This window comes from Danio rerio, chromosome 14 (assembly GCF_052040795.2).
Source record: "Danio rerio strain M-AB ecotype USA chromosome 14, GRCz13ab, whole genome shotgun sequence".
NCBI classification, from domain to species: Eukaryota; Metazoa; Chordata; class Actinopteri; order Cypriniformes; family Danionidae; genus Danio; species Danio rerio.
In genome coordinates, this window is record NC_141034.1 from 2,773,309 (window position 1) to 2,795,869 (window position 22,561).

A 22,561-nucleotide genomic window follows, 5' to 3' on the forward strand; every position below is an offset into this window, starting at 1 on the left:
GTTAAAGAATTACATTGACCATTTCCTCATGATAAATAAACACACAGACCCTTTTTTAATGGAAACTTCCCATAGATGTGTACATTTTCAAAATACTTATTTTAATATGATTTATGAGTCATGTTCCTCATGGGGACAAATTGGGAAAACACTCGAACACACACACACACACACACACACACACATTGGTGAACACTTTTCACATGTTACATATTGATAACATAACATATCGTCTAATCTGGATTCAAATAAAACATATTCAAAGAAAAGCAAGAAAATATGTAGTTAAAATGCAATAGAAGCAATAAAATATATTTGCTGTTTAACAGAGCAAGGAGATTTTCACAGTACTTCCTATGGTTTTAATTAATTAATTTGTTTTATTTATTCATTTTTTTTTTCTGAATGATGTCCCATTTCCTTTAGTTTGGCTCTGATAAAAGCAGTTTCACACACACACACACACACACACACAAAAAAAAATAATAATAAAATAAATGTTCTGTAGATTATAGAGAAAAAATATTGCTTAAAGGGGCTAATAATTTTGTCCCTAAAATGGTGTTAAAAAATAAAAACTGCTTTTATTCTAGCCAAAATAAAACAAATAAGACATTTTCCAGAAGAAAAAAATATTATCAGACATACTGTGAAAATTTCCTTGCACTGTTAAGCATCATTTGGGAAATATTTAAAAAAAGAAGAAAAAAAAATGAAGGGGGCTAATAATTCTGACTTAAACTGTATAAAATAAAAAAAAAAAAAAAAAAAAAAAAAAAAAATATATATATATATATATATATATATATATATATATATATATATATATATATATATATATATATATATTTTTTTTTTTTTTTTTTTTTAAGGCCAATATTATAAACGCCCTTAAAATAGTTTTTTTTTTCTTTTTTTTCTTGATTGTCTACAGAACACACCACTGTTATCCAAACTAACTGACCTTGATTAGTTACTGGTTAAGCCTTTAAATTGCACTTTTAGTGGTATACTATTAATTTATTCATTCATTCATTTTCTTTTCAGCTTAGTCCCTTTATTAATCTGGGGTTGCCACAGCGGAATGAACCGCCAACTTATCCAGCACGTGTTTACGCAGCCGATGCCCTTCCAGTGGTATACTATCTTGCAAATTTACTAGAAATATAATATGTACTGTCATCATGGCGAAGACAAAAACATTTAGTTATTATAAACTAGCTATTAAAACTATTGATTAAAAATTGTATTTTCATCTCCATTAATCTGCACTTATATTTAAAAGAATTAAAGCTTGACTTGGAAAAAAAATAATAATTTAATTGCATTTAATTATAACGTGTTAAATCGATTTTCTGTTTTCTCTGAATTTGCAATGAAACTCTAAACTCTGCATTAACAGTTCAGCTAAAAACCAAACCACAGCATGTGTATTTTTTTAATGCAAGCTAAAAAAATAAAAAAGGAGACTATCCACATCTCATTTCCTCTTCTTTTTACTTCTTCACTTTTACTTCTACTGACTTTTTTAATCTCCCTCATGCAAAAACTGACATGCATCTCACATTATTAGAGGAATTTGCTCCGTAGTTTGCAACTCCATATAAATAAACCAATTCAGAAGCAAATTTGCATTTAAGAGAGATGGATAAAAAACCTGGCATCTGCTATCTCTGCTGATGATCATAAAGCATCAGTGGTACATATTTAACTGCATATTTCCTGAAGATGTGTATAAGTGAAAAAGAGAGAGAGAGATAAATGGAGATGGAGTTTACTTGCAAATTCTGTGTAATCCAGGGATTAGCCTCTGCTGGCAGCCTCCTATGTCCTATTTCTATTCCCTCAAAACGATTTCAAATATTAATAATCATAATCTCCTGCATTGGTAACAAAAATATCAAACTAGGCCGCAGTGAAATAGCAAGTCTTCGTAGAAGACAATGTAATAAAGCAAACAACAGTACTTATTTATTACAGTAAAGGTTTGTTTATTGCTCAAACACGGTTTAAGCAACAAGGAGCAGGTGTACTTGTGAACTGGAATCCTGTTTCATTTGCACAAGAAGGATTGATTCTCAGTGTTCAATAAGACAGCATTAAACATTTGCTGCTCAAAAATGCAAGACTGAAAGCATTAAGCACTACAATGTATTATAAAATATAAATACAGCGCCAACAACAAACGGATACACCATTTATAACGGATATGGATAACAATCAAATGTTTTTCTCTTTTCAATTTTAATACTTGCACCAAACAAATGGGAAAAAAAGAAAGAAATAAAAGGCACCCACTAATTCAATAAATCACATTATGTCCGTTAAAGACTTACAAGGACTATTTCCTCATGATAAATACAAAAACACTTTTCACATGTTACATATTAATAACATGTCAATCTAATCTGGATTTATCTGAAAAAAAAGTAAAAGAAAAAGAAAAGACAGTCACCAGTCCTGCTTAAACTAATACTTTCTTTGGGAAATTATGCAATGAGTTATTTGTGCCAGTCTGGCTTATTGATTTTATATTAAATTTATTAATATTAAAGCCAAAACTGAAACCTATTTAACCAAATACAACCCATCATGTTAGAAAAATGAGTCGATTATACCAGAAAAAAACACTAAGGAGAACATTCAAAATATTAAATTTGGTTAAATTTTTGGACATTGTAATTTAAATTAATTCATTAATTTTCATTCATTTTCTTTTTAGCTTAGTTCCTTTATTAAACTGGGGTCGCCACAGCGGAATGAACCGCCAACTATTCCAGCATATGTTTTTATGCAGCGGATGCCCTTCCAGCTGCAACCCACCTCTGGGAAACAATCATACACATTCATTCACACTCATACACTACGGACAGTTTAGCCTACCCAATTCACCTGTACCGCATATCTTTGGACTGTGGGGGAAACCGGAGAACCCAGAGGAAACCCACGCGAATGCAGGGAGAACATGCACACTCCACACAGAAATGCCAACTGACCTAGCCGAGGCTCGAACCAGCAACCTTCTTGCTGTGAGGCGACAGCAGTACCTTCTGCGCCACTGCGCCGCCCTAATTTAAATGTATATGTATTATTTTTCTTCTTCTTAAAATGTTAGGTGATTACAGTCTTAACTGTGCACCTAAAATAAATAAATAAATATAATAATAATGTTCACTAATAGTGTGTCGGTAATTAGTTGTCACTATACAGCAAGAAGATCGCCGGTTTGAGTACCAGCTGGGCCAGCTGGCACTTCTGTGTGTAGTTCTCCCTGTTCGCATGTGCTGGATTCCCCCACAGTCTAAACACATGCGCTATAGGGGAATAGAATAAACTAAATTGGCCGTAGTGTATGTGTGTGATGAGTCTGTATGGATGTTTCCCAGTACTGGGCTGCAGCTGGAAGGGCATGCACAGTTTAAAACATATGCTGGATAAGTTGGTGGTTCTTTCCGCTGTGGCGACCCCAGATGAATTGCTAAGCCGAAGCAAAATGAATGTTCACTGAAAAATGCATCAAATAAATATTTAAAGGGGGGTGTACTTAATTATGCTTTTTTATTTAAATACTAAAACGGGTGTCATGCTTTCAGACATGTTTAAATTCATTTCACACAATCTCAATATTAATGTGAGTTTAAATAAATTACTAAAAAAATATTAGATTGAATAACTCTGATTTTAAACCATGTCATATCCATTAGCTAGAGGTTAAATTTAACGTTTTTATGCATATGTACATTTAAATGACAGAAATGTCCTATCCTATAGGAGAACATGCCTGGGGATGTGTGGAAACATTATGGACACCAGATGGAGTGGTAGGATAGTATGTGTGCTATCATCAAGGGTGGGGCTCTGGCTAGAAGTGTGTGTGAGCATGTGTGTGTGAGAAAGAGAGAAGGGACAGAGAGGGGGAATTGGTTACCTTTATATATATATATATATTTATATATATATATATTTATATATATATATATATATATATATATATATATATATATATATATATATATATATATATATATATATATATATGTCAAAATGTAATCTGATGAATTAAAAACAGAGAACGAGCTTGATATGCTCATTTATCTAAGCAATAGTATCTTAAAAAAATAAATGCATGTAGGTTATCCATGTCATAGTAAATGTGAGAGTGGGTGTGGTCAGTAGTGACCTGAATGTGTGAGAATTCCAGTGTCATTCGCATCAATCTGAATAAAACACGTTGGTAATTTAGTCATTATCATCAGTCATCACATTATTTAAATGCATGATTGTAATTATTATAAACAGTTATAATCCATATGATCTGTAATAGTCCAAATGGCTTTACCATGTAGTGAAATTTAACATTACACCATCTTAAATCTCAGACATGCACAGAAAACAATTGACTTCTGCAATAAAATAATGTGTATATACTGTACGCACACACACATATATTAAATGAGCTTCAGAAACAAGGAGAGGAGAAAGGGGGAGGGGTGAGGCTGTCAGGCAGCAGAAGAACCCGCTCTGCCTGTTGCCTCGGAAACCGCATTACAGCAGGAGGGGCTTTTTCCCTGAGACCCCGTTCTGGAACAAGCCAAGAGGGATGAAATTGAGGACGATTGATCAAACGAGCGATACATCATTACAATCTCATGAATATTAAAATTAAAAGGGAGCCATTAATATGACGGAACAGGTGAGGAAATTATAATCAGTCTCACACACACACACATACTAGAGAGGAGGTCGGAGTGTGTGTTGCTTCATCAGCACTGAGACACGGTCCTGCTGACTTCTGTCACCTCCCCCACAAACACACTTCTGCTGTGGGCCAGAAACACTGCTAACACACCCTGCAGCGCATTAAACATTCAGCAGATTACGGCACTGCAACACCTGAGATTTGTGATGTAAAAACACATTACGTTAGCAGTACATTACTCTAATACCTTACTCGCTTTGACGTTCGGGATGTGCCAGTGTGGCCAGCGTGGGATAACAATTAACCAGGGCTCTCGGCATTTATATATTATTCAATAGTAGTTAATAATCTTCAGCAACACAATGCTTGCCTTTGCAATATTTGATCCAAATGCAATGTCTTGGTCCGAAGAGATAATTCTGCAACATTATGCAGGAATGCTGTAGCTCCACAGCTTTTATTTTTTAAATATATTTTATAAATATTAACTGTGGAGAGGTGAGCCTGATCGAACACCCAATAAGGGGGAAGAGCATGCACGGAGCCCGGCGGCTAATCAGCAGGTCAATCAGAAATGATGAATGACACCTGTCTTTCTAGTGATTGGGCCGGAGAGACTCCCTTCTTAAGGAGAACGGGAGGAGCAGTCAGGAGAAGAAAGAGCACACACACACACACACACACACACACACACACACACATATACACAGCCTGTGAGTGTAGTGCATTTGAAAAATAAAAAGATATTGCTTGCCGGATATCGCCGACCCTGTCTTCTTCTTCCCACACAACAATTAACATTATTACATTAACATTATTTTTATTTAATTAATATAAAAAGAAACTCTAGTTTTATTTTAAATCGATGCATTAACAGACAGGTGGTTCTGACAAAGGTCCAGAATTTGTCCTATACATGAGCTTGTTTGTCCTATTTTGACTGCTATGCCATGAAGAATTGTGAAAATAACTCATCGAAAAAGGCTTTGGTGATCACCCCCCCTACTGTGGACTTTTTTGGTGCCTATTAATCTGTTGGACGTCTCCAACAGATTTCGACTTTTCACCTGAAATCAAAAAGTTAAGCTATCCAGGTCTAATTGCGTGCCCCCCAATTTAAACCTCTTTAAAGAAGTAAATCATACAGCCCCTGATTTCAACATCTTTATGGAAGTAAATCGTACAGCCCCTGATTTCAACATCTTTATGGAAGTAAATCGCTCGGCCCCTGATTTCAACATCTTTATGGAAGTAAATCGTACGGCCCCTGATTTCAACCTCTTTATGGAAGTAATTCGCACAGCCCCTGATTTCAACATCTTTATGAAAGTAAATCGTACGGCCCCTGATTTCAACATCTTTATGGAAGTAAATCGCACGGCCCCTGATTTCAACCTCTTTATGAAAGTAAATCGCTCGGCCCCTGATTTCAACCTCTTTATGGAAGTAAATCGCTCGGCCCCTGATTTCAACATCTTTATGAAAGTAAATCGCTCGGCCCCTGATTTCAACATCTTTATGGAAGTAAATCGCACGGCCCCTGATTTCAACCTCTTTATGAAAGTAAATCGTACGGCCCCTGATTTCAACATCTTTATGAAAGTAAATCGTACGGCCCCTGATTTCAACATCTTTATGAAAGTAAATCGTACGGCCCCTGATTTCAACATCTTTATGAAAGTAAATCGTACGGCCCCTGATTTCAACATCTTTGAAAGTAAATCGCTCGGCCCCTGATTTCAACATCTTTATGGAAGTAAATCGCACGGCCCCTGATTTCAACCTCTTTATGGAAGTAAATCGCTTGGCCCCTGATTTCAACCTCTTTATGGAAGTAAATTGCTCGGCCCCTGATTTCAACCTCTTTATGGAAGTAAATTGCTCGGCCCCTGATTTCAACCTCTGTATGGAGGTAAATCGCTCGGCCCCTGATTTCAACCTCTTTATGGAAGTAAATCGCTTGGTCCCTGATTTCAACCTCTGTATGGAAGTAAATCGCTCGGCCCCTGATTTCAACCTCTTTATGGAAGTAAATCGCTCGGCCCCTGATTTCAACCTCTTTATGGAAGTAATTCGCACGGCCCCTGATTTCAACCCCCTCCCCTAAGTTTAAATGTTAGAATGTTCTAAATGTTGCGAATGTTTATTGGAACGACAGATTTGGGAAATGCCAAATCAATAAACTATGTTTTGCGGTCACACTTGATTTTTCTCCCCATATACTTCCGTTCAAACGCACGTGAATGCTCCAGACTGGAAACGCAGGGTCATGCGTCAAGTTTCGCAGGTTGCTTCTGTGCAAAGTTCAAGCTTGGTGAACTCTGACCTGTGAAATCACATCACTTGACAGCGTGAGACCAATTGAGGATCAAAACATGACATCTCTGGACAGAAATTTAAAACATAGAGCAATCGCTCGCTTTTTTAAATGTCTAATCATCTTGTTTAATCCCGCGCCGCACGACAGAATATCGCATGCTCAAACTCTAATATGTCCGCAGCTTAAGAGCTATAGGGGAACTGAATGAACTAAATTGGCCTTAGTGTACAGTATGTGTGTGAATGAGAGTGTATGGGTGATTCCCAGTACTTGGTTGCAGCTGGAACAGCATCCGCTGTGTAAAACATGCTGGAATAGTAGGCGGTTCATTCCACTGTGGGGACCCCAGATGAATAAAGGGGCTAAGCCGAAGGAAAATGAATGAATATCCTTAACGAAAGTAATTGTGATAAACAGCACAGTTCAACTGACAACAGAGAGGACCAAAATCCCATGAGGCAGGGGTGTCCACACTCGGTCCTGGAGAGTTTAGCTCCAACCCTAATCAAACACACCTGTACAAGCTAATCAAGCTCTTACATACTAGAAACTTCCAGGCAGGTGTGTTGAAGCAAGGTGGAGTTCAGATCATCAGGACACCGGCCCTCCAGGACCGACTTTAGACACCCCTGCTATAAGGCAAGTCAAAAGCGTAAATAAACACCCATGAATCGTGAGGTCACAACAACGACATATGTATAGCTATTTAAACTAATATATATATATATATATATATATATATATATATATATATATATATATATATATATATATATATATATATATATATATATATATAACTAGTTCTTGAGTATAAAGTGCTTCCTCTGCCCACTTGCTATACTTAGTCAAAGAAACTGCTGCAATTTTACGCTCTCCTTCTGATTAAGGGACTGACTTTAAGAGGATCTAATCTTTCCGGAAAATCTAGACACAACAAATGCAACTAAACCACAGGGTCTTAGAAAGAGATGCAACTGCTTCCTCATAATATCACTGACAAAATCCACCATGAGGAAGAAACACTCCAGTTCTGGCTGTCTTCTGCACGAGTAATAAGCAGACAAAGTAAATAAATCAGGATTAAAAGTTATTTAAACATTAACAAACATCTAAATTCTTTAATATGTCACAATGTCTAGCAACTCATTGCTGTACGTTCGTTATTTTCCAATTAATTTGCTTCGTTCATTTCTGTGATGAAATAAGTTTCAGATTCATTTCTCTGTTTTGATGCATTTTTAATCAAAAGAAAGTGATCGCTGCCATGTGTTAATATTAACTGAGCAGATGCCACCTAACACACACACACAAGCACAAGCGTGACGGACATCTTGAGAAAGGCGAATCTCTGAGTGAATTTTAATCCAAATACAGTTCAATCATTTATTTCTAAATCTGTGCTATAGCTGTTTTGCACGGTTGCTCTGACGGAAATAGGACAAGGCAGTGTGTGTCTGCCAGTCAAACAGACAATAATCAGGCCAGACACACACAGCACTGTACATGCACACTGCCTAAACTGCACTGCTGTGATTTATGGAAGGCCGGAAACTACATTTTATAGATAAACTCATATGAAACTACACTCAAATATTCATCTGACAGCTGCATCAAAATTCAATAATCTCTAATATGTTCTCCTCTTAAAATCCCAAAGCATTCTGGGAGAAAAAAAGGGTCAAATGATACAAATGAAAATCCCATTTTATGTCAAACCTCACGGTATGACAACAACATTGTTTTACAGCAAGACAGAAATAAGGGTCTCATACACCTCAGGGCTGATTCATATTTAATTAGACATATCAAGACTGCCTAAATCCCACAGTAAATGATCTAAAGAGGGAATCAGAGAATAAAAATCTGTAAAACCGTAATAGCTGTTCAGCAAAATTTGTTTTAAATTATATGCGTATATACTGCTAAGAACACTACTTAATGCATTTTAAATTGTATGCATACTACTGAGCAATCTACTTAATGTGTTTTAAATTATGTGCGGGAGTACTACTAAGCAAACTACTTAATGTAAACTAAATTATATATATATATATATATATATATATATATATATATATATATATATATGTGTGTGTGTGTGTGTGTGTGTGTGTGTGTGTGTGTACTATTATAGTAGCAAACTACTTCATGTATTTTAAATTATAATTGTATACTACTAAGAACACTACATAATGTATTTTAAAATATATGCATGCATACTACTAAGCAAACTACTAAATGCATTTTAAATGTATGCAAGTGTATGTACATTATATTATACGCATCATGCATACTACTAAGCAAACTATTTAATATATTTTATATTATATGCATCACACATACTACTAAGCGAACTATTTAATATATTTTATATTATATGCATCATGCATACTACTAAGCAAACTATTGAATATATTTTAAACTATATGCATCATGCATACTACTAAGCAAACTATTTAATATATTTTAAATTATATGCATTATGCATACTACTAAGCAAACTATTGAATATATTTTAAACTGTATGCATCATGTAAACTACTAAGCAAACTACTAAATACATTTTAATTTTTGTGTGTGTACTACTAAGCGAACTACTTCATGTATTTTACATTATATGCATGTCTACTAATAAGCAAATTAAATGTATTTTAATGATGTGTATATACTACTACGCAAACTACTTTATATATTTAAAAAAATATGCAAGCGTATACTACTAAGCAAACTACATTGTTGATATTGTAAACTACTTAGAAGATATTTTTTATTATTTTGTGTATACTACTAAGCACATTATTTAATGCAATTTAAATTATATGTGTGCATACTTCTAAGCAAACGTGTATATTATATGTGTGTATACTACTAAGCAAACTACAACAATGTATTTATATTATATGCATCATCCATACTACTAGGCAAACCATTTAATATATTTTAAACTATATGCATGTACTATAAGCAAACTACTTCATGCATTTTAAATTATATGCAAGTGCATACTACTAAGTAAACTACTTTGTAGATATTGTAAACTACTTAGGGGATATTTTCAAATATATTTATGTATACTACCAAGCAAACTACTTAATGTATTTCAGGTTACATGCATTTATACTACTAAGCAAACTACTTTTTGTCACATCAATGAACACACTGATTTACACAGCAAAAATATCTGAAATATATTCATTTGCATGCATTAAACTGTACAAATAGGGAACAAAAACAAAATAAAAAAATAGGATGGAGTAAATAAATGTGTTTTTGTGCCAAAAGAGATTACCAGTGCAACATAATAAAGTCCATTTCAATCCCATAAATAGGCTTTTTTTAAGTAATAAGGCTAAAGCAGATTGTGATGAAAGCCTCTGCTGAGAGAGTCACACTGACCGAGCGATCTGATTGGCTGCTGACAAGCACTGCAACCGGCAAGTCATTACCTGATTGGTTTAGCACCTCTGTTTGATGCTGCTGGCTATTCTATTGGCCGAGGTGTTGCCGTGCTACTGCATGTGTTGATTGACGCAGATTTATGTCCGTCAGACTCTCAGGAGAACCACTGTCCAATGAGGTGAGAGTATTGATTTACATTTACGCTGGTTTTGTTCACAGATATACGAGCCACACCCTCAGAGAAAGCGAGCAATGGGGAGAGGGTGTTTCACAAGGACAGATGACGCATAAATCACACACATGCACACACACACAAACACAAACACACAAGCTGCAGTAAATAGGTCATCAACTGTTCAACCAGATCAATTCTGACACACTAACACATATTGAAATAGAGTGATGAACCACTTATTGACAAATGATGTTAAAGTGTAAACTGGTGGAAGCATTTTGAGCACAAAACCAGGTGCATCCACACACACACATTTATAAGCACCCTGAAAAAATTATACACACGGACACACACAATAAAACATTACACTATTCAGCCACCAGGTGGAGATTTTCAATTTTGAGTCAGCAGTGAAACAAAGAAATCAAGGATCTCTCTCTCACACACACTTACTCACACACTCATACACAAAGCTCCCCCTCACACTCCATGCTAGCGGAAATGAAAACGCATCAGGCATAATGTTAAGGAGAGGAAAGAATCTGCTCAGCATAACCATAGAGATGTGATACAGACACACACTCACACACACACACACACACGCACACACACACACACACACACACACACACACACTAACCATAAACAATCTAGGCTTTCTAATCTAGCTTATATATATATATTTGGTGTGCTGCAATATACTGCTTTATTTAATGGTACATCATTATACATCATGTTATATATATCTGCATATGCATATTATTGTTTTCATACAAATTGTTATTAAAATGAGCTATTTAGGAATGACTTTTACAAATGATTTTACACTCGCCGGCCACTTTATTAGGTACACCTGTCTAACTGCTCGTTAACACAGATTTTTAATCAGTCAATGGCATGGTAGCAACTCAATGCATGGAGACATGGTCGAGACGATCTGCTGCAGTTCAAACTGAGCATCAGAATGGGGAGGAAGGGGGATTCAAGTGACTTTTAACGTGGCATGGTTGTTGGTGCCAGACGGGCTGCTATGAGTATTTCAGAAAATGCTGATCTACTGGGAGTTTCACGCACAACTATCTCTAGGGTTTACAGAGAATGGTTTGAACAAGAGGAAATATCCAGTGAGCGGCAGTTCTGTGGGCGCAAATGCCTTGTTGATGCCAGAGGTCAGAGGAGAATGGCCAGACTGGTTCCAGCTGATAGAAAGGCAACAGTAACTCAAATAAGCACTCGTTACAACTGAGCTCTGCAGAAGAGCATCTCTGAACACACAACACGTCCAACCTTGAGGCAGTTGGACTACAGCAGCTGAAGACCACACCGGGCGCCGCTCCTGTCAGCTAAGAACAGGAAACTGAGGCTACAATTCACACAGGCTCACCAAAACTGGACAATAGAAGATTGGAGAAACGTTGCCTGCTCTGATGAGTCTCCATTTCTGCTGACACATTGGGATAGTCTGGTCAGAATTTGGTGTCAAGAATGTGAAAGCATGCATCCATCCTGCCTTGTATTAACAATTTAGGCTGGTGGTGGTGGTGTAATGGTGTGGGGGAGATTTTCTTGGCACACTGTAGGCTTATTAGTACCAGTTGAGGATTGTGTCAACGCCACAGCCTACCTGAGTATTGTTGCTGACCATGTCCATCCCTTTATGACCACAGTGTCTCCATTTTCTGATGACTACTTCCAGCAGGATAACGCACCATGTCATAAAGCACAAATCATCTCAGACTGGTTTCTTGAACATGACAATGAGTTCCCTGTACTCAAACTGCCTCAATCACCAGATCTCAATCCAATAGAGCTACTTTGGGATGAGGAGGAACGAGAAATTCATAACATGAATGTGCAGCCGACAAATCTGCAGATATCTGCATGCTATCATGTCAATATGGAGCAAAATCTCTAAGGAATATTTCCAGTACCTTGTTGAATCTCTGACATGAAGGATTAAAGCAGTTCTAAAGGCAACCCGGTTCTCGTAAGGTGTACCTAATAAAGTGGCCGGCGAGTGTAGTAGTTGTGCAATCACAAACACTTACATGACCTTCTGTCTTGTTGGTTTTCCTTTTAATTAATTAATTATTATTATTATTATTATTATTTATTAAAACATTTAAAATACAGACCAAAGTATAGTATAATTGTGCAGTGTTTGGCAAAAATAAAAGGCATTAAATGTGTATATAAACACAAAATAACATATCTTAAGGACTTCACAATGATTCATATCCACATTCATAACATCGTGGCCATCAATAGCATATAGGCTGTAAAACTATTGCATTGTAGTAATCTAGTGTCCTGCTGTCGCGAGAAACATATGTGACCCCTATTCTCGCTCTAATCCATTAACCTGCAAAACTGCTATGAAAACATAATCCACCTATTCCCTATGCCTGCGACCTAATTATTCACACTGAGAAAAATATAATTCATCTACATCCCCTGTGGTGCGTGTTTTGTGTGTGAGTCACTGTGTAAATGTTAATGTGCATGCGAGAGGATGGATAGATGCAGGGGTGAGTATTGGGATACTGCAGAATGACATCAGCAAGAACGCGTACGGGACATTTGAAGTGGAGCGAAACAGAAGCCGGTGTTACTAAAGTACTATATTAAACCAGCTGAATATATAACCATCACAGGCTGAACATCATATTTCACTCTCCTCATTAAAGCTTAAGTGTTTCACTTGGTCTCATGCATTATCAAGAGCTTCAGAATCCGATTCGTGTAAAGTGTTTTGGGAGAAACTTTTTAAAAACACTTTCCATCTACTATCCCATTTGTAAAAATGGTCTTACCTTGAGCGTGCTCTGGGAGTTCAGCAAACGCAGGGAAGAGCGTGGTAAACACAAAAAGAGACAAAGGAGGAGATGGTTAGTATTTTACTTTTGTTAACACAAGTGAGATCAAGACCCAGCTATGCTGAGAGACAGATAGACCTTTCCAAAAGGAGACCTACTGTATACCGCTGAAAACAAACACACAAAGGAAAATAAACAATGCATATTTTACTAAGTATGGGTTAATAATACACACAGCACATACATTGCTCAGTAGGGCTGCATGATATTGAAAATATCTGACATTGTGATATGTTGTTTTTCTGCTATATTTATAGTGATATGAATATAATTATTTCACCAGATAACTCAATTTGGGAAAAAAAACAAACAATTATATTGATTGAGATTATTCCGTAGGCCAGATAATCCAGCCGAATGTCATCACTCGATTAAATGACCATTATTAGTGGTTATCAGCTGAGTATAGGGGCCTTCTGTGCCTACTGGTAGGCTCAGGAGGCTGTAATGTCAATAAAAAAATCACTTTGTTAAACATCAAAAGTCGACAGCAGAGATAAAAAGTCCCATAATGCAATTCACGAGTCATGACCATTAAAAAAAAGGAAATCGAAAAACACAAAATATAAAACTTGTTAGAGATTTTTTATAGTGTATGTAAACTACTAAAGTGTAAATAAAAGTCACTTTGTTAAGCTGCAGGGTTGAATTTTCAACATCAAAGATCAGCATCCCATAATGCAATGCATTATGCATCATAACCATAAATAAATGCAAATTATATATGTATACAGTTGAAGTCAGAGTTATTAGCCCCCCTAAATTATTAGACCACTTGTTTATTTTATCCCCAATTTCTGTTTAACGGAGAGAAAAAAATTCTAAATGTAACATGTGTACTATTTATTTATTTATTATTGGACCAGACAATTAAACCAGAAGACTACAAGGTAAGTAAAAGGAGGTGGGGGTGAAACTGAGCAATAACCAAACACAAACTGAATGTTTTAAATACAAAAGTAATTTTACTTTAGATTGTATGATTTATTTCCTTTTCGTATTTTTCTTACTAAACAATACTTACATCAGTAACATAACTATTTATACACAATCCCCAGGGTGCACCCACTTTAAAATTATCATAAAATCACAATAAATCACAATAAATGAATTCAAGTGAAAACAAAAGAAACCATAAAATAACACAAATAAATCAGTGTCGTTGTTCACTCTGAAATTGGTGAAATCAGTTCAATTCAGATAACGTTCTGTTTTTTCCCTTCAAGAAAATCAGTCCTTACAGCTGTATTCAAAATCGCAGTCCAATAAAGGAATTAACTTTTTGGCAAATTCTTACTTTATCCGGTGAAATGAGGATAAACTGAAATATGTGTACTTCACAATTTACCAGGTCAACGTGGGAGGCTCGCCATCAATACAAGGGAATCCAGGGAACTAGGAAAATCTCCTCCAGAAAAAAAACCTGGCTAATAACTAAAGTTTAATAACTGATTTATTTTCTCTTTGTCATGATGACAGTGATTAATATTTGACTAGATATTTTTTAAGACACTTTTGTACAGCTTAAAGTGACATTTAAAGGCTGAACTAGGTAATTAGGTTAACTAGGCAGGTTAGGGGAATTAGGCAAGTTATTGAATAACGATGGTTTGTTCTGTAGACTATGGGAAAATAAAATTAAGCTTGAAGGGGTTAATATTATTGACCTTAAAATGGTTCTTTAAAAATTAAAAACTGCTTTTATTCTAACCAAAATAAAACAAAAAAGACTTTCTCCAGAAGAAAAAATATTATCAGACATACTGTGAACATTTCCTTGCTCTGTTAAACATCATTGGGAAATATTTAAAAAAGAGAAGAAAAAAAAATCAAAGATGGGCTATTAATTCTGACTTCAACTGTATGAACCACACAATACAAAAGCTTGTTAATGAACTAATATATTTTTACAGTGTGTGCATTATTTTTTTATACAATATATAATGTGAATAAAAGTCACTTTGTTAAGCCGCAGGGCTGAATTTTTTCAACATCAGAAGTCGACAGAGCAGATATCAATATCCCATAATGCAGTTCATCACCATAACTAAATACGTAACACCTGTGAATCATGAAATATGGCAAATGTTAATGAACAGATATTTTTTTTACAGTGTGCATATTTAATTCTAGCAGTGCATCTTGTGCATTTTCTCACTGCTTTTTCCTAAATTCAGCCCAGAGCTGACCAGACATCAACAACAAATCAAAAAACAAATCTTTTACTGTTGTTGTCACTAGGACTGAGTGATATTGCCAAACAAATTATCACGATGTTCGTTCATTTTCTTTTCGGCTTAGTCCCTTTATTAATCAGGGGTCGCCACAACGGAATGAACCGCCAACTTATCCAGCATATATTTTACACAGCGGATGCCCTTCCAACTGCAACCAAACACCCATGCACACTTTTTCACACACATACACTACCGCCAATTTAGCTTATTCAATTCACCTACAGCGCATGTCTTTGGACTGTGGGGGAAACCGGAGCAACCGGAGGAAACCCACGCCAACACAGGAAGTGTACTTGCATTGTGATGATATTATATTGTCATTCTAGCATTAAAAAAGTGGCATTAAATAGTTTTAAAATGACAATAATATTGTTTATCGCAATATATTTGGGTGCAATACATCATGCAACAACAAAGAGATATGGTGGCACGCCTACCCGTTGGGAACGGAAAGCTAAGCCAATACCGATACTAACCTAAAAGCAAGATTGCACCATTTTAAATATTTCAGTATTTATATTTACAGATATTTCTGACAACACTAATCCTTTATAAATATGAATCCCTGTTCTTCTTAGAGTTTTAATGTAGATATAAAGACAAAGGAACATCCAGTGCCAGAAAGAGAGGGAGAGAGGCAGTGAAATGCACAACTAGCAGCGTGCTAAAAATGGAGCAGAACAGCTAAAGGAGAAGAGAAAGAGAGAGAGCAGACCACTGTCAAAAGTAGGAGGGAGGAGAAAAAAACAGCAGCTTGAAAGAATGGGGTTAGTGAGGGAGGAAGATAAGGGGAAATTAAACAGGGATTAAAAGGTGGAGAGAGCGAGTGAGAGCGAAACAAGATACACAGTGTGAGAACCAAATTAGCTAGTGGGAGAAAGTGAATGGAGGAACTGTTACAGTTGTCAGTGGCTCCCATTGGACTTTAGCATTGTGTGTATATGTATGTGTGTGTGTATGAGTGAATGACAGGTCTTTAGCACGCTGGGTAAAGTTCTTTTGCTCTTCAGACCTGTGTAAAGCTGATGACTTTCCTCTGTAATCCCATTAGGAAGCTTGTAGTTGGATCATCGTCTCCCTGGTTGTGCTGACAGGCCTAATCCAACAGCACACATCAACAACACAGCCGCGTCTACGGCAAGCGTGCTGGACCAGATTAACCTCAAAAAACACCTGAGATGCATAATCTGGTCGTGGTTCTGACACAATTTTAAAGTCGAAGTTATAATATTGACAATCATTGTGTGCGACAGAGTGATTGTATTAGCTGGAAGGTCACAGTTAAGTTGTGTTTTCCCTAATGACAGCTCAGGCACTCTACACATGACCTGTCAGTGCTCATTATTAGACTGACAGAATGAATGAAATGGTCTTCTTGATGATGCCTAAAATAAGTATCAGCAAGAAGACAGATATAGCATTGCTTTCCTTTTGTGTATCATTCCCTCATAGCAAACTAACTGTAACATGGGAACGGTTCAGAATACTGTGGCTGAAGTCGTCAAACTGACATCAATAGAGAAGAATCGCCACTGTAAATACAAAAGTAAATGGTCAAAATGAGCAGTCATTTGATTAAAGATGACCAAAACAATTATTTAATTGGATTAACTTGCACAGATTAATTAGTAAGCATTGTTTGTACTATTAGGGTGAAAGTATTTAGGCATCATGCATTTGAACACCACTAAATACACTAAATACAATGTATATATTGTTAAAAAAAAATCCATCTAAGGGCTCTATTATAACAATCAAGACGCAAAGTCTAAAGCGCATGGTGCACAAAAAATTAAAGCCATGTCCGAATCCAATTTTGCTATTTAAGGGTGGAAAAATACGCTCTGCGCCCTGGTGCATGGTCTAACAGGGTTGTGCTTAATCTCCCAATGAGTTATGGGTGTGTTTTTATGTTTTGTTATCTCACAATCCCTTTAAGAGTCAGGTTTGTCACGCCGTGGTGCATTTGCTGTTTACATGGCGGACGTTGTAAGTGTAAAAACTGAACGCTTCACTAGCGAAAAAACAGTTAAACAGAGCATCTGCAGCGCAAGGATAAAGAGCAAGTCTGTATGCTAATGCAGACGTCTCCAAAACCGGTCCCACTTTATTTTAAGTGGCCTTAACTAATATGTACTTACACAAGAATAAATAGTTTGTTACAATGTACTTATTATGTAAATACATGTATTTGCTGTGTACTTATTCTTGATTAAATACATGTATGTAATTACATCTGTAATTAACTTTTGTATTTACGTTTGTAAATACACTGTTGATCATCCCTTACACCTGAACCCACCCTTAAACCTATCCATGCCACCAAACCTGTCCATAACCCGACCTCTATCCCAACTCAAAAGCACCACAAGTGTTCTCAAATACATTATAAACACAGTAAGTACATTGTATTTATTTTTTATGTAAGTACATAGTAGTTTAGGACACCTAATATAAAGTGGGACCCCAAAACCCGACAGGTGGACAAATCTAAACTTGTTTTTATTAAAACAAATATGAATATGCATATAATAAATAATACATTTAATAATAATAGCAGTATAAAAATGCAGATTGTCATGAATAAACTGAAAAACTGTTTCGGCATTCATGTTAAGAGATTAGAGCTTTCATACTGCAAGCAGAAGCAGCATGAGTGGTGCTGAAGCAGCAGTGCTGCGATAGTTTCGGCGCTGGGTCTATTTTTGTCGCTGCTCACGCTCAATTAAAGTGACTGTGCATTGATAATGACCCAAAACACATTGAATAACAGTAAAAAGTAGCAATTTTACCCAATCAAAGCATCAATAATATCCACTGATTTTTTTATATTCAATCAAATGAACTTAAATTAATTAAAACGGCAACGAATATTTATGTCACCGGCTCGGTCCCAGTCATTCCCCTCGCTGGCCAGCAGAGGTCATCATCACCGGACTATTAACATTACGTCATTCCCACTGACTGATTAGCACATACACCTGCAGCACGATTCCCAATCACTCAGCTCACCCATATAAGCAGCACACACACGCTGCTTCAGTGCTTCAGCTCATACACTCTACACATGATCTGTCAGTGCTCATTATTAGACTGACAGAATGAATGAAATGGTCTTCTTGATGATGCCTAAAATAAGTATCAGCAAGAAGACAGATATAGCATTGCTTTCCTTTTGCGTATCATTCCCCTTAGCAAACTAACTGTAACATGGGAACGGTTAAGAATATTGTGGCTGAAGTCGTCTAACTGACGTCAATAGAAAAAAATCGCCACTGCAAATACAAAAGTAAATGGTCAAATTGAGCAAATTTACCCAATCAAAGCATCAATAATATCCACTGATTGTTTTATATTCAATCAAATGAACTTAAATTAATTAAAACGGCAACAAATATTTATGTTACCGGCTCGGTCCCAGTCATTCCCTCGCTGGCCAGCAGAGGTCATCATCACCGGACTTTTAACATTACGTCATTCCCACTGACTGATTAGCACATACACCTGCAGCACGATTCCCAATCACTCAGCTCACCCATATAAGCAGCACACACACGCTGCTTCAGTGCGAAGTCTTGTTCTGCCCCGGCTAACACTACTGAGCGTTTCTGATCCTTGCCTGCTTTCCCGTTGATAACCCTGGACTGTATCTCGACCTTGTATTGCCTGCCCTGAACTTTAGCCTGTTCACCGACTTTGATCCTCACTGCCTGCCTTTGACCCATGCCTGAATACTCACCTTGTGTTTGCCTGCCGCCAGCCCTTCGACTAACTACAACTGTGTTTGATGTGAGTTCGCACACGCTTAACATCTGTGTGCGTATTGTTATTAAACTCTGTACAAATATACAAATAATATACAAATGGATCCTTCCTTACAATTTACTTGGCCCTGAACTACAAAACCAAATTTAAAACAATTTTAGTATTAGTTTCGCTTAAGTTGCACGCTAGTTTGATCATGTGTAAATATCATTATAAATGTATTGTTTAAATATTATTACAACTATATTGACCTACATCATCCTGACAATCAAATACAAAAATACATGACACCACAGGCGACTGTCTTCTGACCAAGTGGACCTTAAAAGACAAGAATGGCGCTTTTCATAGAGCTTGAGAGGTATGCAGTTCTTTAGGGTCTATATTATTTGTAAAATAAAGACTTGCGGGTTAAGGAAACAGCATGGGAGGAAATTTCCACGGGCATTGGTGCAGATGAAAAAAAGAAAGTGTATTTATATACAAATATAGATTGGAAACTATAGAATAGACAGAGACAGATTGATCTGTGCAACTTTATAGCAATTATAGCAAATTTACAATACTCAAAAATGTCCTGAAAATTTCCTGATGTAAGGTAATGTCCTGTTTTTCTAAATCATTTTCACATATCCCCATGGGCCTGGGGACTTTGTCACTGAGCTTTAAAGGAAATTAAATTCACAGAGCATAAAAAGCCTCTTTCCAAGCTTTGCGCTTCAAACCGATCAAATAAAATAGAAAAAGAGATCATGTCCTGCTGAACCCGCACGCAGGACAACGACTTAACCTCACTGTCAACCTCATACAAGCCAACATTACAGCCACTGCTCTGATTACCTTCAGTAAAGGTCACTGACCATCCAATTCACTGGCAATGACAAGGCTAGCACCGCCACACACGACAATACTAACAAACCATTACAGGTTTATCATCTGCATTCATATTATAATGATTATGGAAGAGGCAGAGTATGGAGCATTTACAATGTCAGAAAGCAAAAACACATCCGTTTTCCATTTATTTATGGTTGTGAATTGCATTATGGGATGGTAATCTCTGCTTTGTTCACTTTTGATGTTGTAAATTTATCTCTACAGTTTAACAAAGAGACTTTTTACATTTTAGTAGTTTGAAATAATAAAATGCATAAGAAAAAATATATTGAGAAATAGGTCTGAAAATTAACAGAAAATACTCAGTTTATTACAAGGTTATTATCGCATAATATACAACACCAACCTAGACAATTTATCATTTATTCATTTTCTTCGTGGCTTAGTCCCTTTATTAATCAGGGGTCGCCACAGCGGAATGAAGCGCCAACTTATCCAGCATATGTTTTACGCAGCGGATGCCCTTCTAGCTGCAACCCAACACTGGGAAACACCCATTCACTCTTGCATTCACACACATACACTACGGCCAATTTAGATGATTCAATTCACCTGTAGCACATGTGTTTGGTCTGGAAAACAGAGCACCCAGAGGAAACCCAACACGGGGAGAACATGCAAACTCTACACAGAAATCCCAATGGACCCAGCTGGGGCTTGAATCAGCGATCTTCTTGCTGTAAGGCGATTGTGCAACCCACTGCGCCACCATGATGCCCAGACAACATATCACTTTATACTATTAAACATGTTAATGTTAAGTCAATTTTTAAAAATTCATGGTTACAATTTGTGGGAAGAAATGAAAGATTAAGATCTCATAATGCAATTCAAAGAGGAAATAAAAGGGGAAAACTGTATGAATATTTTACACTGTACTTTCAAGAGTCAAACATCTTAACACCGTGGGAAAACACTCTTAAAAGGTCAAATCTTTGTATCTTATTTACATATAGTTGAAGTCAGAATTATTTGCCCCCATGTTTATTTTTTCCCCAATTTCGGTTTAACGGAGAGCAGATTTTTTCCAACACATTTCTAAACATAATAGTTTTAATAACTCATCTCTAATAACTGATTTATTTTGACTAGATATTTTTCAAGACACTTCTATACAGCTTAAAGTGACATTTAAAGGCTTAACTAGGGTAATTAGGTTAACTAGGCAGGTTAGAGTAATTAGGCAAGTTATTGTATAACGATGGTTTGTTCTGTCGAAAAAGTAAAAAAAAAAGAGCTTAAACAAAACAAATAAGACTTTCTCCAAGAAAAAATATTATCAGACATACTGTGAAAATGTCCTTGCTCTGTTAAACATCATTTGTGAAATATTTAAAAAAAATAAAAATACATTCAAAGGGGGGCAAATAATTCTGACTTCAACTGTAGTTATGTGTCTATGTAGTTTCTATAAGGTTCTAGAGGCACACACCAGGTGAAAATATAATATAAGGGTCCTTAAGGGTACTGCAACACTGCACTTTTTTTGCTGATAATATAAGTTTGTAGTCGCACTATATGGTCAAAACATAAATGTTTAACATACACTCTAAAAAAATGCTTGGTTCCATTAATCTAATGTTGGATCAAATATGGAGAAACATAATTTTGGGTTGATTTCTTCAATTAAATTTAAATAATTATTTTTAAACTAGCTGTTGAGTCTGTCCAAATTTGACCCAGCATTGGGTTACTACAACTTAGCATTTTTTAGAGTGTAACATTTTGCATTACATGATTAAATTCTGTGGTCATTTACTCTCCTTTCACTTGTAACAAGCATGCTTAATGTTCTGTTTAACACAAAATAACACATTCTGAAAAATGACAGCACCCAATGACCCTTTCAGTTTCTTTGTCCTGTTGAACAAAAACAAGATATTTTAAAGAATGTTGGTTGCTGGTACCCATTGACTTCTATAATAGGATAAAAATATGGAAGTCATTGGGTGCCAGTTTACCTGCACAGCACTTCAGCTGGCCACAGTTAGACCAGCAACCAACATTCTTCAAAGTATCTTATTTTTGTTTTTATTTTGAATTATGTTGGTTGCTGGCATCCGTTAATATCCCTGGTTGGAAAACAAATATGAAAGTCATAGGAAGCCCATAACCAACATTCTTCAAAATATTTTATTTTTGTTTTTATTTTGAATTATATTGGTTGTTGGCACCCATTGATATCCATTG

General features: G+C 36.2%; 23 protein-coding genes across 23 annotated transcripts in view; all 23 read right to left on the reverse strand.

The window, feature by feature from the left end:
* Positions 1–22,561, reverse strand: part of pcdh2a1 (protocadherin 2 alpha 1) — a 264,980-nt gene that overhangs the window by 105,719 nt on the left and 136,700 nt on the right. The window lies entirely within an intron of this gene.
* Positions 1–22,561, reverse strand: part of pcdh2a2 (protocadherin 2 alpha 2) — a 259,967-nt gene that overhangs the window by 105,719 nt on the left and 131,687 nt on the right. The window lies entirely within an intron of this gene.
* Positions 1–22,561, reverse strand: part of pcdh2a3 (protocadherin 2 alpha 3) — a 256,777-nt gene that overhangs the window by 105,719 nt on the left and 128,497 nt on the right. The gene's annotated exons all lie outside the window — the stretch shown is intronic.
* The window catches only part of pcdh2a4 (protocadherin 2 alpha 4), a 250,948-nt gene that overhangs the window by 105,719 nt on the left and 122,668 nt on the right, over positions 1–22,561 (reverse strand).
* Positions 1–22,561, reverse strand: part of pcdh2a5 (protocadherin 2 alpha 5) — a 250,948-nt gene that overhangs the window by 105,719 nt on the left and 122,668 nt on the right. The gene's annotated exons all lie outside the window — the stretch shown is intronic.
* Positions 1–22,561, reverse strand: part of pcdh2a7 (protocadherin 2 alpha 7) — a 244,558-nt gene that overhangs the window by 105,719 nt on the left and 116,278 nt on the right. The window lies entirely within an intron of this gene.
* pcdh2a8 (protocadherin 2 alpha 8) overlaps positions 1–22,561 on the reverse strand; it is a 241,085-nt gene that overhangs the window by 105,719 nt on the left and 112,805 nt on the right. The gene's annotated exons all lie outside the window — the stretch shown is intronic.
* The window catches only part of pcdh2a9 (protocadherin 2 alpha 9), a 220,067-nt gene that overhangs the window by 105,719 nt on the left and 91,787 nt on the right, over positions 1–22,561 (reverse strand). The gene's annotated exons all lie outside the window — the stretch shown is intronic.
* The window catches only part of pcdh2a10 (protocadherin 2 alpha 10), a 214,655-nt gene that overhangs the window by 105,719 nt on the left and 86,375 nt on the right, over positions 1–22,561 (reverse strand). The gene's annotated exons all lie outside the window — the stretch shown is intronic.
* Positions 1–22,561, reverse strand: part of pcdh2a11 (protocadherin 2 alpha 11) — a 210,743-nt gene that overhangs the window by 105,719 nt on the left and 82,463 nt on the right. The window lies entirely within an intron of this gene.
* pcdh2a12 (protocadherin 2 alpha 12) overlaps positions 1–22,561 on the reverse strand; it is a 207,558-nt gene that overhangs the window by 105,719 nt on the left and 79,278 nt on the right. The window lies entirely within an intron of this gene.
* The window catches only part of pcdh2a13 (protocadherin 2 alpha 13), a 204,351-nt gene that overhangs the window by 105,719 nt on the left and 76,071 nt on the right, over positions 1–22,561 (reverse strand). The gene's annotated exons all lie outside the window — the stretch shown is intronic.
* The window catches only part of pcdh2a14 (protocadherin 2 alpha 14), a 201,300-nt gene that overhangs the window by 105,719 nt on the left and 73,020 nt on the right, over positions 1–22,561 (reverse strand). The window lies entirely within an intron of this gene.
* Positions 1–22,561, reverse strand: part of pcdh2a15 (protocadherin 2 alpha 15) — a 198,016-nt gene that overhangs the window by 105,719 nt on the left and 69,736 nt on the right. The window lies entirely within an intron of this gene.
* pcdh2a16 (protocadherin 2 alpha 16) overlaps positions 1–22,561 on the reverse strand; it is a 192,768-nt gene that overhangs the window by 105,719 nt on the left and 64,488 nt on the right. The gene's annotated exons all lie outside the window — the stretch shown is intronic.
* Positions 1–22,561, reverse strand: part of pcdh2a17 (protocadherin 2 alpha 17) — a 189,288-nt gene that overhangs the window by 105,719 nt on the left and 61,008 nt on the right. The gene's annotated exons all lie outside the window — the stretch shown is intronic.
* pcdh2a18 (protocadherin 2 alpha 18) overlaps positions 1–22,561 on the reverse strand; it is a 184,942-nt gene that overhangs the window by 105,719 nt on the left and 56,662 nt on the right. The gene's annotated exons all lie outside the window — the stretch shown is intronic.
* Positions 1–22,561, reverse strand: part of pcdh2a19 (protocadherin 2 alpha 19) — a 180,617-nt gene that overhangs the window by 105,719 nt on the left and 52,337 nt on the right. The gene's annotated exons all lie outside the window — the stretch shown is intronic.
* The window catches only part of pcdh2a20 (protocadherin 2 alpha 20), a 176,289-nt gene that overhangs the window by 105,719 nt on the left and 48,009 nt on the right, over positions 1–22,561 (reverse strand). The gene's annotated exons all lie outside the window — the stretch shown is intronic.
* pcdh2a21 (protocadherin 2 alpha 21) overlaps positions 1–22,561 on the reverse strand; it is a 171,860-nt gene that overhangs the window by 105,719 nt on the left and 43,580 nt on the right. The window lies entirely within an intron of this gene.
* Positions 1–22,561, reverse strand: part of pcdh2a23 (protocadherin 2 alpha 23) — a 165,765-nt gene that overhangs the window by 105,719 nt on the left and 37,485 nt on the right. The gene's annotated exons all lie outside the window — the stretch shown is intronic.
* Positions 1–22,561, reverse strand: part of pcdh2a24 (protocadherin 2 alpha 24) — a 162,750-nt gene that overhangs the window by 105,719 nt on the left and 34,470 nt on the right. The window lies entirely within an intron of this gene.
* Positions 1–22,561, reverse strand: part of pcdh2a26 (protocadherin 2 alpha 26) — a 153,684-nt gene that overhangs the window by 105,719 nt on the left and 25,404 nt on the right. The window lies entirely within an intron of this gene.